We start from the raw sequence: 15,143 nt of genomic DNA, 5'->3' as shown, positions 1-15,143 counted from the left end.
TTTTTGATGGTTTTTTGTTAAAAAAGTTATTTTTTAACAAAATCTAATAAATAAATGTATAAGACGATTAATTTTAAATTCATGAAGTGGTACTAAACTGTTAATAGTGTTATAAATATAATAAAAACTCAAAATTGTAAATCCAATTAAGAAAGTAAAGAAGAAGGAGTACGTACTCTTTAATTTCAAATTGCTTTGTTAGGATTAATTTATTTTTCTGACAAAACTTAATTCAAATTTTAAAATAATACACTAAAGAGGAGACAATTCCAATTTTTACCCAATTAAGAGAGTAAAGAACAAGGAGTACGTACTCTTTAATTTCAAATTGTTTTATTAGGATTAATTTATTTTTCTGACAAAACTCAAATTCAAATTTTACAATAATACACCAAAGAGGAGACAACTCCAATTTGGCGCTGAAAATTCAAATTTCAAATCTCCTTTGTCTGCCTATATATAAATCTGGTGATTCAAAAATCCCAACCAAAACTATTTTAGCACAACCATGAAATTTGAGTGAGGGCAGCGTATTTATTGGTGCATTGGTTTTCAGGCGCACTTAGTACATTGAATGGGGGTACTTTAGCTTCTCCAAGTGTATATGAATTTCAATTTTCGAGGAAAGGAAAGAACTTGATGGGTAAAACTTTGTCTATTTTATACCACAAAGTTCAAACCTTTGGGTCCCCTTCTTTTCCCTCCAAAATCGAAATTTACCAATATAATCTAAAGAAACCATATTGATTACTGAAGAATATGTTTGTATCACTCTACTGATACTACTTATGAGTATGACACTATGATAAGTGAATCGATTTAGGGTATCTTAATAAAGAAATCCCAGATTTTTTATTCACAATTGAGCTAAAACACCAAACACAAAAAATCAAAGAATAAGAAACAAAAAAAACAACAAATTCAATAAATAAGAAAGAGCATATTGAATGAGTAGAGAAAAGAGATACAAACAAGGAATTTGAGTGAGGGCAGCGTATTTATTGGTGCATTGGTTTCCACAGGGAGATGCCCACTGCTGAGGTATCATTTTTCTTCTTCTTTCTTCAAATCCTCAACACAGTCACAAACAGAGGCGCCACCAAAGTAAACAGCACGCCAGGTAATTCCGTAATTCAAATCCCAAACATGGCTACCTTACCATCGGTTCGGTACTCAAGATAAGGGCATTTAGGGTAGTACATGTCGTAGAATAAATAAGGAAGATAAATAATATAAAGAAGCGTAAATTAATATAATTAGCTCAATAAAGATGATTCATATATTTATTTACTGTTGTTCTACATGTACACCACTTTCAGCCACAAATTCAGCCATTGTATTTTTATACACATACAATATAAAATACATACAAAATTCAAAACTTAAAAATTAAAAATCTCACTCTCAATATTACTCTCACGCGCTCGCTCAAACAACATTCTTCTTCTCTGCTTCCTTTACTCTCACTCTCCGATGGTGATTCTCCTTCCTCATTCTCATTTTCAACGGTGATTCTCTGGCGGCACGACTCTCCTTCCCCCTCTCTCCGGTGGCACGATCCTCCTTCGCTCTCTTTCAAGCGCGGTTGCGATTCTCCTTCCTCTGTCTCGAGCGTGGTGCTCTCTGTCTCAGGCGCGAATTTCATCGATTGCATTTTCCTTGTTTGATTCTACAAGGTAAATTTATATTCCTTGTTTGATTTTGCATTTTCCTTGTATTTTTCTTGTTTTATTCTATTATCATCTTCGATGGCATTTTCTTGGTTCGTTTTGAGCTTCTATCAGCTTCTTCAATTGCATTTTCCTTCTTCATTTTGAGTTTCTATAAATAAATTTGTGTTGTGCATAGTTTGTACTAAATTTTTTTAAGTTAGAGTTTTGAATTGAAGTCTCAGTTAGCTAATTTTAACAATTGATTATTAGTAGACTATTAATTGATTATAACTGGATTTTTGTGATATGAGTTGGAGTATGTTTGATTATTATACTGAATGAGTTTGATTAGTATGCGCACAGAAGCTGTTTACTAAAATGCCCCAAAGGAACACTGTTTTCTGGTCTTGTTTGATTTCAGGATATGCACAAAATTTGGATTGGTCTCACTCTAAATTCATCAATTTACCACTATAGAGTATGGATTGATTAAAATGGATAGTGTGTTTTTTTTACTTTGAGCAAGACCTTATCGCTATGTCACACTTGTAGTCATGAGCTAGTTCATTATCTACCCTATGAGTGTTCATATACCTATACCAGAAAAGATAACTGCAAAACTCCCCCATCTAATTATAAGTTTTGTCCTGAATTTAAACATATATCCAATCTAGTCTCAATTTTAAAATTAAAAATCAAATTTATTATTTAATCATCAATCTAATTAACATATTCATGAAACAAATAAGGGAAAGTAAAGAAGCACCATAGTTTAATTTAATTAAGAAATAAAACAGAGAATGTAGCAGCAACATAGGCATAAGGCTTCAAAGCAAACAACAAAAAGTACAATAAGACAACAATACCTAAGCAGCAAGAGGCGGAGGAGGAGGAGGAGGAGTGTTGGAGTCATCGGTGGCGGGAATAACAACGGACCATTCAGGAGGTAGAGGAGGGAGAGGAGGGTATACAGTGGGCTTGCGCTTGATGTCCAAAGGAATAATAACTGGATTTTTGTGATATGATTTGAGTCTATTTGATTATGCTCAGCTTTTAAAACATGATATTACAGCATGTTTGATTATAGTATACTTGATATTTGATTATTGAGTTTTAACTTTTTTTACTTTTTGAATTTGATTGGATTTTAGTTGTTGAATTTGCTAGTTTTGAAATATGTGCGAAAGAAGATTGCACCAAAATGAGTAGAAAAAGAACCAGAAAACAGGGACACCAAAGAAAAAAAAAAGAAGAAAAAATGTATCCAAAGAAACTTCGAAGGAGTATAATCAAACTTTAAAATATCTATAATCAAACTTTAAAATATAGCACTAAACCTAAGTATAATCAAACTTTGTAAATATGTAAACATGTATAATCAAAGTCAAAGTATAATCAAAGGAAGCAAGTAATTATTAATTTTTAACATCATGAGTACTGAAAAGTCAAAACAAAGAATGATGGGAATGCCAAACTAACTTACTTTTCATTGGAACTTATTGATGGTTTTCAGTAGCTAAGAGAAGGGGGGTTGAATCTTAGCCCATTTTTCACTTAATAACACTTGTTGGTTTTTGAAACAACTTCTGGAGACTTTTTAATTTTTATCTCGTACCCAGCCACGAGACTTTTTCTTTTTATCTCGTCACCCGGCACGAGATATTTTTCAGTTTTATCTCCTGAGCAGCAGAAACAGAAATGGAGTAGAAGAGAGAGAAAATTACACCAAGATATATCCTGGTTCAGTTGCTAAGTGCAAGGCAGCCTACATCCAATCTCCATCACAACAATGATGGAATTTCACTATAATCATACTTGATTACAAACACTAATTCTCCCTAGGAACAATCCTTCCTATCCGGGACAAGTCCAGAATCTAAATCCCAATCCTGAACTTGACTTGGTCACTGCCAAGCTTTCAACTGCTAAGTGCTAACCCAACTTGCAAGGGGATTCCCACAGAATCATGAAACACAACACAGATGTACAAAGGACCTCTAAGTACATCTATGGCTTTTTCTTTTAATTTTGCACTCTCTGCCTTTTTCCGCTCTATGACTTTTTCTTACAAACCTCACTGTTTGCCTTTTTCCATGAGACTCAAGACAGACAAAATTAAACAGAAAAATACAAAACAAAAAATATTGAAGGAGAAGAACTTCTGTTTGCTTAGGTAGCTATGAGAACTCTGTGTCTTGCACTCTCACTCCTTGCTTCAAGCCCTGACTGTTCTCCCTTATATATAGGGGGAAGCCTCCACGGTTGAAACCAAATGAACCAAGCTAAACTTCTTCTTCTTCATGCAAAACTGGTTCGGCCAGAGAGAGAGGAGAGATAACCGAATGCTAAAACCCAACATGCAATTACCTCTGTGTCTTCTCTTTACACCAATCTTCATCAATCTGAGCCATCCAACTTGACTTACCCTCCAAGTAGGATTTCTAGCCCTTGATGCTTCTTGATGCATGACAGCTCCTCCTGCTCCACTTTTGCTTCCTCCTTCACGCAGCCACCCTAGCTACCTTCTGTGATGAGTGAACACAAAAGCAGAAACGAGCCATCCCTCTGAGATCTTCTTCCTCTGACCGAAATCTTCTTCTTCCATTTTTGGTATGGAGAAGCTGAGATCTCTTCACCAAATCTTACCATATGTGATGAAAATCTCAGCCACAACATACTTTTTGTTTTCTTTTTCTTGCCATCATTACAATAGTCTTGTTGCGTGCTTCTTCTTCTTTTCGGTAGCTAGCCATAGCTTCCAAGCTTTCCTCTGTGATATGACCGAAGAAGAAGAGATAGATGAGAGAGTAGAAAGAGTAGAAAGAGAAGCAATCAAATGGATTTGATGAATTAAAATGATTAATTACTTCCCTTTGCTTTAGGTAGCGTGCCTTATTAAGGCAATCAATCAAATCAATTATAATTTCTCTCTCATTGTTCCAAGGTTTGCATTAACTCTCCTTAATAAAATTTTGAATTCCATCACATGGTAAACAAAGGAGATCTGTTGGAAGCATGAAGCAAAACATTTGCTTTCTTTCAATATTGGTCTCGGACCAATTTTAATGGTCTTGGAGCAAGAATTCCAATTGGGCTTGTATCACACATTCTGGCCCAAATATCATAACATCAATTCAGCCACAAGAGTAAAAATAATTTTGTATTAATGCTGAATATATTTTTAATAGAATTGGGCTTGCAACAATTTTCTTTTCTGTTCGGCCCAATACAGAAATCTGCACACACAAAATTATTAATTAAGTATGAATTAGGATCAAATTAATAATTTTATAATTTAATTATATTAATAATGTTTAGTCATCACTAATATTAACTTAGAGTTTTCCAAACTCATCAATCTCCCCCTTGATGACAAACATTATTAAAAATTGAAATGGAAAGAGATCAAAAGTTAGAGTACTCCCTTTTTAATACTTGGATTCCTTCCTTTCCAATTGTTACTTGACTCCCCCTTAATATATGCTATTTTACTAAGGGAAGCATTATACCTGTATCTTTAGAAATCAAGCTTAAGGCAACTATGTTATTCAACATATTAATTTTTGAAATATTGAATGCTTGATTTATGAGCAGAGTTGGTTTGATAAGCAAAACTCATTTGTTATTATAAATTGATTTTCTGCTCAAACTCATACAAAGCAATTGAGTACATATCAACCAAAAATATTTTTGATGTTTCAAGAGGTTGTTATTCAATCTATTCGAAAATATTTTCCAAACAATATACCAGAGCAAAAAAATCAGGGCAAAAAAAATATTTTTAATCAAGCATGATCATCTCAAAACATAGCAATTATTAGAATTTATTTACATATCACAGCTTAAAGGAACTGCCAAAAATAAAATATTCCTAATTCACTATACAGTATAGCCAACATATTTACCAAGGTAAATCCAATGTAGATTCCTGATCCAAAACATCAAACATCTTTACCAAGGTAAATCAAATGCATCCACAAGATAAGTCAAATGCATATTTTTAATTCAAAATACAGCAGGCATATCTACAAATGCATCACAAGAATCAAGCTGATCACCACAACAAGTAATTGAAACAAGGATGATCATAAATCCACAAAGGATTTCATCCCCTGTTTTGATCATTTCAATTTCTCAGCCATTTTTCCCCCTTTTGGCATCAAGGGGCACCTGCAAAAATGATATTGGAAGTAAAATAGCCAAAATATAACCAAAATACCAAGAGTGTATCACAGTGTCATAGGTCTAAAGTATCCAAGCAGACTACTACAGTATCAGATTGAGCCGAAACAAGCCAAATATCAACAAAAGAGAAACACAGTTATTAATCATCAGATAAATTGTACTCAGAGCCATCTGCCTCTTCTTCACTAGCAGCACCTATCTCCTCCTCAAAACTCTGCAACATTAGACCCACCCTATCTATGCACCTCATCCAAGCTCTCTCATGTTCAAAGGCTTGCTTGAGGGCTGCCTTATAGGATTGTACTATTAGCTCCGACATATTGGTGAATTCAGTGAGGATTTCTTTGATTGATTCTGTTGTCTTAGAAGACTCAGGCCGACTTTCAAACTCACTGTCCGAGGGTACTGACTTCTTCCCTTTGGTTCCCTTCATAGCTCCTCCTCCTTTAATCATTGAGACCTTATTCTCTACAGCTTCATTGGTTAAATAAACTTTAAAATAATCAAAAATACTGATGAGAAACATGCCATAAGACAGATTTACCTTTTTGGTACTCTTAACAGATTCCCACATGTGCTTTATCATAAGGTATCTAAAAGAGATAGGAGAGGAAGTGACAATAGCAAAAAGTATGAGAGAGTCAGAAACAGTTACTCTGTTATGTGAACCACTTTGAGGGGTTAGGATATGAGTGATGATCCTGTGGAGCAGGGAGTTTGTGGGGCCGAGTGCCTTGTGAGTCGGGATGGTGCCGTCCAAGCCAGACAGGTTCTCGCAAATATGTTGAAGGGCAACCTTGGATATGACTCCAACCTGCGAGTCCCATTGGTCAGTCATGTAGGCTCTTGGTCCTTCATCTGTGTAGCCTAAGGCAGCGCCGATTATCTCAGAGTTCAGAGTCAAGTATACCCTTTTTACATAGGAGTGAATGGTACCATCGATCAGCCTCATATTAGCATAAAACGCACGTACCAATCCAGGGTAAACCGGTTTCTGAATATGGAGCAGAGGAGTCCATTTCAGATTTTCAAACAGATGAGAAAATTTCATTCCTTTGGCTGCCAGTGAGTCCAGATCCACTAGGTATGTGGCACATAAGTGGCGTTTCTCCAACACTTCCTTGTGAAACTCATAGGATGCACACGAATTGAACCTGGCTGGATCAAAGTGTGAATGAGATTTGTTGAACTTGTTTTTGAAATCCAATGATTCCAAGTTTGTTGGCTCCCTGGTGTTGTGCAACATAAAGCTTTTTGTCTTCTGTGAACTGCGTCCGAGGGTGGTCTTCTTCGGGGGTGATGGCGGTGGTGATGGAGGAGGTGAGGTGTGGGATTCTTCTTCTTCAGCCACGGGTATCTTCTCCTTCTTTTTCCTTGAAGAAGTCTTCGTTGCTATCACTTTTCTCCTCATGGTGTCCGTGTGCTTAGATGGTGGTGAGGGAATATGTATATGAGTGAATGTGTATATGAGTGTGGGTTTAAGGTGTGGAAGGTTTGAGAAGAGGATTCGTTCACTTTTCCTTGGAGCGATTTTCTTTTTCATGATAATGAAAATGAAGAAGTGGAATGGGGAAAGATGAAGAGAACCAAATTGAGAGGAGAGAAGAGGGAGGTCAGGGACGCATTAAATGTTGAGTGGAGAGAGAATTGGAGGGAGTTAATACTCATTAATGGGCGGTTATTAATCAAGGGGAGTTTCCTTTTATTTGAAATGAACACTGAAAAGTGGTTTCCTAGAATCAAGGGATGAGAGGAGGAAAAAGATTTGATTTGACAATAACCTCTTCCAACAAGATTTGATGAGACAACAAAAAAGGAATTGTGATTTACACAAAGAGGAACTAACAAAACAATCAGAGTGGGGTCAAAGAAGTTTTGGTGGAGCCCAAAAGAATTAATGTCTACGCAGTCTCCCCCTTGATCATAGCCCTTTCAACACATCCAGATTTTTATCTCCTACTTTTCTACGAGATAAAACTGAACAGAATCAAAAAATTCACAAGTTATCAATAGAACTTAAATCTATCATTCCCAAACTTTTTCTCAAAGTGCAGAATCTGTCTTCACAGAGGGGTTTTGTAAAAATGTCAGCGAGTTAGTCTTCAGATTTTACAAATTGAATATCAATAGTATCCTTTTGCACATGTTCTCTAATAAAATGATATTTGATTTCAATGTGCTTGGTTCTTGAGTGCAGCACAGGATTTTTAGAAATATTTATATCACTCATATTATCACAAAATAAGGGTATACTATTGATTTTTAATTTGTAATCTTCCAACTGCGTTTTTAACCAAATTAGTTGTGAACAACATGAAGATGCAGAAATATATTCAGCTTCAGCTGTGGATAGAGCCACTGTGGCTTGTTTTTTGCTTAACCACATGTTGAGTGAGCTTCCAAGGAAGCAACACATGCCGGATGTCCTCCGTCTATCCATCCTATCTCCCGCATAATCTGCATCACAAAATCCTACTGCACAAAAATCATCAGATTTTAGATACCACAAGCCATAATCACTAGTTCCCTTAATATATCTAATGATGCACTTAACGTCTGAAAGATGGGATTCTTTTGGGTGAGATTGAAATCTTGAACATACACCCATACTTTGAACAATATCCGGTCTAGAGGAGGTAAGGTACATGAGTGATCCTATCATTCCTCTATACCATGTTTTATCCACATCTTTGCCATCATCATCCTTTTCAAGTTTAGTGTTTGGATGCATTGGTGTTCCCATTGGTTTGGAACTTTCTAAGCCAAATTTTTTAATAAGTTCCTTTGCATACTTTCCTTGGTGAATGAAAGTGTCACTAGGAGTTTGTTTAATTTGGAGGCTAAGAAAGAATATTAGCTCTCCCATTAAACTCATTTCAAATTCACTAGTCATGAGTTTTCTAAACTCTTCACACAAGGATTCATTGGCCGATCCAAACACAATATCATCCACATAAACTTGAACTAGGAGATATCATTATTAGATGCTTTAATAAATAAATTAGTGTCGGTGGTACCCCTTTAAAATTTATTTTCCAACAAGAAGGCACTAAGCCTTTCATACCAAGCTCTTGGAGCTTGTCTAAGGCCATAAAGAGCCTTTGAAAGTTTAAACACATGATTTGGAAATTTTTTATCTTCAAAACCGGGGGTTGTGCCACAAACACTTCTCTATCAATAAAGCCATTAAGAAAAGTACATTTCACATTCATTTGAAACATTTTAAAACCCTTATGGGCAGCATAGGCAAAAAGCAACCTAATTGCTTCCATTCTAGCTACCGGAGCAAAAGACTCATCAAAATCTATACCCTCTTCTTGATCGTAACCTTGGGCCACTAATCTAGCCTTGTTACGAACAACTTTTCCATCCTCACCTAATTTATTTTTGAACACCCACTTAGTACCCGTAACTTTCTTACCATCCGGATGAGGTACTAGTGTCCAAACCTCATTTTTGTCGAATTGAGCAAGCTCTTCTTGCATGGCTTTGACCCAAGATGGATCTTCAAGAGCTTGTTTTACATTGTTGGGCTCCATTTGTGACAAGAGGACAAAATTACTAGGTTTGGATTACTTTTTGGTTGAGGATCTTGTTGTTACACCTTGAGAGGGATTACCAATGATAAAGTAATAAGGATAACCTCTCATGGACTTCCATTCTCTTGGCTTCTGGAGTGATGTTGAGATTTGCTGAGCTTCTGTGGGTCTTACTGTTTCAGTTTCTCTTGCTGGCTCAGGAGACAAAATAGAAATGTCTCCTCTATTCTGACGAGACAAAACTGAACTAGCAGATTTTTCATTTTGAACAGACTTGGGATTCTCTTCACTGGTTTTCTTGTTGACAACATCTTCACAATCTGTATCATCTTCTTTCACAGTACTGGAAATTGAGTTAGAATCACAAAAAGAGACATGTATGGATTCCTCTATGGTCTTATGTTCTTTGAGATAAATCCTATAGGCCTTGCTAGTGGTGGAATATCCAACAAACATTCCCTCATAGAATTTTGGATCAAATTTGCCAAGATTTTCTTTATTGTTAAGTACAAAACATTTGCATCCAAAAATATGGAAGTACTTAAGATTTGGAGGGGTTCCTTTCCATAGCTCATAAGGAGTTTTCTTCAACCCTTTTCTAATAACGGTCCTATTCAAAATGTAACAAGCTGTATTTACAGCTTCAGCCCATAGAAATTTTGGAATCTCATTCTCACAAAGCATGACTCTAGTCATCTCTTGAAGGCTTCTATTCCTTCTTTCAACCACCCTATTTTGTTGAGGGGTTCTAGGACATGAAAAGTTATGAGCAATTCCAAAGTCATCACAAAATTTTTCAAAATCTTGGTTTTCAAATTCTCTTCCGTGATCACTTCTCAAATGGGCAATTTTTAAATCTTTTTTATTCTAAATTTTTTTGCAAAGGATTGAGAAAGCATGGAAAGCATCATTTTTATGAGCAAGAAAAAGTACCCAACCAAATCTAGAGTAATCATCCACCACCACTAGAGCATAGTGTTTACCTCCTAAACTTTGAGTTCTTGTTGGACCAAAAAGATCAATGTGTAACATCTCTAATGGCCTTTTGGTTGAAATTCCATCTTTTGGTTTAAAAGAATATTTTACTTGTTTGCCTAATTGGCAAGCATCACAAGTAAGATCCTTATCAAATTTGATATTTGGAATTCCTCTAACCAAATTTTTCTTGACTAGCTTAGAAATTTGGTACATGCTAGCATGACCCAACTTTCTATGCCATAGCCATTTTTCAGATTCAAGAGAAGTGAAACATGTTACATTTTGTTCTTTCAAGTCCTCAAGAGTCAATCCATACACATTATTGCACTTTTTAGCCTCAAATAAAATATCCCCACTTTTTTCACAAACAACTAAACACACAAACTTTCTAAAAATAAATTCATATCCTAGATCACACAATTGGCTTACACTAAGTAAATTATGTTTCAAACCATTCACAAGAAGAACATCATTTATACAAGATGAAAAGCTTTTACCAACTTTCCCAATGGCCACTATCTTTCCTTTACCATCATCACCGAAAGTGACAAATCCTCCATCATACTCATCAAGCTTTATGAAGAAGGTTGTCTTTCCAGTCATATGCCTAGAACACCCACTGTCCATGTACCACATGTTATCCTTCCGTTTGGATGCTAGACATACCTACAAAACAAGCTCAAGTGACCTTAGGTATCCAAATCTTCTTGGATCCTTTCACGTTAAACCATCTCTTGTGTCCTAATCCATTATAATAAAAAACAACTTTGTAAACTTTATCGCCAATCATCCTCTCACCAAAAAAGCATTGAATGGGAAAGTGTCCATTTCGGTTACATAATCTATAAAATCTTGGAGTTGTTGTTTTATTAAAGTGTGTTGGGTTTTGAAACCTTGTATCATTAGAAGATGATGCAATATTTTCAAAATAAGGTTTCTCAACAGATTTAAAGAAACCCAAGCCGGCTTTATCATAAAGAGATTTTTGACTAGCCAAGATTTGATTTAGATTTTCAGAACTTTGAGTGAACTTGGCTAAGTCTTCTTTAAGCTTTTTGACATCTTTAAGCAACTCTTCATTTTCTTTAAAATAATTTAGATATGCAACAACAGAATGATCACTTTCACAGCTCCTAAGTTGGGCTTTTAACTGCTTGTTTTCTTCAATAAGATCAATAGCAGTTTCGGCCTCCCTTAGTTTTTCTTTGAGAAAACCATTTTCTGCTTTAAGAATGGTAATTTGTTGTTCAAGATCTTGATTATCCAGCAAGAAGCATCTAATTTTTTTAGAAAGGTGGTCTATCATAAGATGAAGAGATTCAGTGTCAGGGTTGTGAATAACTACCTGTTCAACGTAGTCTGCCATAAGACAATGTTGAGACTTGGTTTCGGATTCCTCATAATCTTCAGAATCATTTTCCAAGTCCTCCCAAGAATCCATCAGACCTTTCTTCTTTCCCTTCTTTGGTTTCTCTTCTTTCTTCAACTTAGGGCAATCTGACTTGAAATGCCCAGTTTCTTTGCAGTTGTAACATATTACCTTGCTGAGATCTTTTCTTTGTTTTCTAGAGCTGCTTCCCTTGCTTCTCTCCTTGAACTTTACCATTTCCTGAATTTTTTGGCAAACAACACAAATTTATTTTCAGAAGAATTATCACTGGATTCATCATCCAGGGGGTTAGTAACAGATGTAAAAGCAATTCCTTTCTTTTTTAAATCTTTTTTCAAATAAGTATTTTCAAAAGCAAGTAGGTTTTCTCTCAAGTCATCACATGTCATGGAATCAAGACCACTACTCTCAGAAATGATTAAAGCTTTTGTTTCCCACTCTTTAGTAAGACATCTTAGAACCCTCCTCACAAGCACAGAATCAGGATACTTAATCCCATAGCATCCAAGCCAACAATGATAATGTTAAATCTTTCAAACATTTCGTCCATGGATTCTCCTTCCTTCATTGAGAATATTTCATATTCTCTATTTAGCATGTCTATCCTTGTCTTCTTTACTAAGGTGGTTCCTTCATGAGTGACTTGGAGTTTGTCCCAGATTTTCTTTGCCGTTGTGCATCGTGATACCCGTCGGTACTCCTCGAAGCTGATTGCACAATTGAGCAAGTTGATAGCCTTGGTATTGAGCTCCACCTTCTTTCTGTCTTCTTCAGTCCAACTCGCTTCTGGTTTAAGGGAAACTGCTCCTACTGCACTTGTGGTGGTTGGATATCGAGGACCCTCCAGGATGATCTTCCATAGTCTGTAATCTACTGCTTGCACAAAGATATTCATTCTCTCCTTCCAATAGGTGTAGTTTTTTCCCATTGAAAAGAGGAGGTCTGTTGCTTGACTGTCCTTCTGTCAAATTGTAGGACACCAGAGTTAAGCCACAGCTTTCTGTCATCTGGATCTTTTCTCCAAGCTGCAAAGCTTGATCTCTTTGAGACCAAGCTCTGATACCAATTGATGGTTTTCAGTGGCTAAGAGAATGGGGGTTGAATCTTAGCCCTTTTTTCACTTAATAACACTTGCTGGTTTTTGAAACAACTTCTAGAGAAACAACTTCTGGAGACTTTTTAATTTTTATCTCGTACCCAGCCACGAGACTTTTTCTTTTTATCTCATCACCCGGCACAAAATATTTTTTAGTTTTATCTCCTGGGTAGCAGAAATAGAAATGGAGTAGAAGAGAGAGAAAATTACACCAAGATATATCCTGGTTCAGCTGCTAAGTACAAGGCAGCCTACATCCAGTCTCCATCACAACAATGATGGAATTTCACTATAATCATACTTGATTACAAACACCAATTCTCCCTAGGAACTACCCTTCCTATCCGGAACAAGTCCAGAATCTAAACCCCAATCCTGAACTTGACTTGGTCACTGCCAAGATTTCAACTGCTAAGTGCTAACCCAACTTGCAAGGGAATTTCCACAGAATCATGAAACACAACACAGATGTACAAAGGACCTCTAAGGACATCTATGGCTTTTTCTTTTAATTTTGCACTCTCTGCCTTTTTCTGCTCTATGACTTTTTCTTACAAACCTCACTGTTTGCCTTTTTTCATGAGACTCAAGACAGACAACATTAAATAGAAAAATACAAAACAGAAAACATTGAAGGAGAAGAACTTCTGTTTGCTTAGGTAGCTATGAGAACTCTGTGCCTTGCACTCTCACTCCTTGCTTCAAGCCCTGGCTGTTCTCTCTTATATATAGGGGAAAGCTTCCACAGTTGAAACCAAATGAACCAAGCTAAACTTCTTCTTCTTCATGCAAAACCGGTTCGGCCAGAGAGAGAGGAGAGATAACCGAATGCTAAAACCTAACATGCAATTACCTCTGTGTCTTCTCTTTACACCAATCTTCATCAATCTGAGCCATCCAACTTGACTTACCCTCCAAGTAGGATTTCTAGCCCTTGATGCTTCTTGATGCATGACAGCTCCTCCTGCTCCACTTTTGCTTCCTCCTTCACGCAGCCACCCTAGCTACCTTCTGTGACGAGTGAACACAAAAGCAGAAACGAGCCATCCCTCTGAGATCTTCTTCCTCTGACCGAAATCTTCTTCTTCCATTTTTGGTATGGAGAAGCTGAGATCTCTTCACCAAATCTTACCATATGTGATGAAAATCTCAGCCACAACATACTTTTTATTTTCTTTTTCTTGCCATCATTACAATAGTCTTGTTGCGTGTTTCTTCTTCTTTTCGGTAGCTAGCCATAGCTTCCAAGCTTTCCTCTGTGATATGACCGAAGAAAAAGAGAGAGATGAGAGAGTAGAAAGAGTAGAAAGAGAAGCAATCAAATGGATTTGATGAATTAAAATGAATTAATTACTTCCCTTTGCTTTAGGTAGCGTGCCTTATTAAGGCAATCAATCAAATCAATTATAATTTCTCTCTCATTGTTCCAAGGTCTGCATTAACTCTCCTTAATAAAATTTTGAATTCCATCACATGGTAAACAAAGGAGATCCGTTGGAAGCATGAAGCAAAACATTTGCTTTCTTTCAATATTGGTCTCGGACCAATTTTAATGGTCTTGGAGCGAGAATTCCAATTGGGCTTGTATCACACATTCTGGCCCAAATATCATAACATCAATTCAGCCACAAGAGTAAAAATAATTTTGTATTAATGCTGAATGTATTTTTAATAGAATTGGGTTTGCAACAATTTTCTTTTCTGTTCGGCCCAATACAGAAATCTGCACACACAAAATTATTAATTAAGTAAGTATGAATTAGGATCAAATTAATAATTTTTTTTTAATTATATTAAAAAAATTGTTGAAAAATTTGACACAGATTATCGATGAATTTTATGATATGAAAAATCGACCACTTTGTTAATAAAAAATACATACATATTTTTTGTATTTTAAAATATATTCTCTATCAATATATTTTTGTAATACATTTTACATTATATAATTTTTTGCATAATTTTTTAATATTATATATGTTATTGGCCCCATAATAATATTTCTAGATCCGTCCCTGCTCATCACTTATGTTTGCTCCTCCTTCTTGCCTCTTTTCTTTCTTTGATTTCGTGGAGTCTTCTTGCCTCAATTCCTTTGTTGTTTTTTCTTCTTGCCTCAATTCTTTTTTCTTTTCACTTTGCTCTTTTTTCCGCTTTAGTAGCCTCTTTTACAACCCTTTTCTTTAGTCGAACTGGTCGTTTAAGCACAGGTTGCTCTTTCTTTGACTTAATCAGCCCCTATAATACATGCATAATTAATGAAAATTCATTCATTATGGATATAAAATGAAATTTTAGAGAAC

This window comes from Arachis ipaensis, chromosome B10 (assembly GCF_000816755.2).
Source record: "Arachis ipaensis cultivar K30076 chromosome B10, Araip1.1, whole genome shotgun sequence".
In the NCBI taxonomy this organism is placed as follows: domain Eukaryota; kingdom Viridiplantae; phylum Streptophyta; class Magnoliopsida; order Fabales; family Fabaceae; genus Arachis; species Arachis ipaensis.
The sequence above is the reverse complement of the archived record's forward strand: the minus strand, read 5'-3'. Positions refer to the sequence as shown.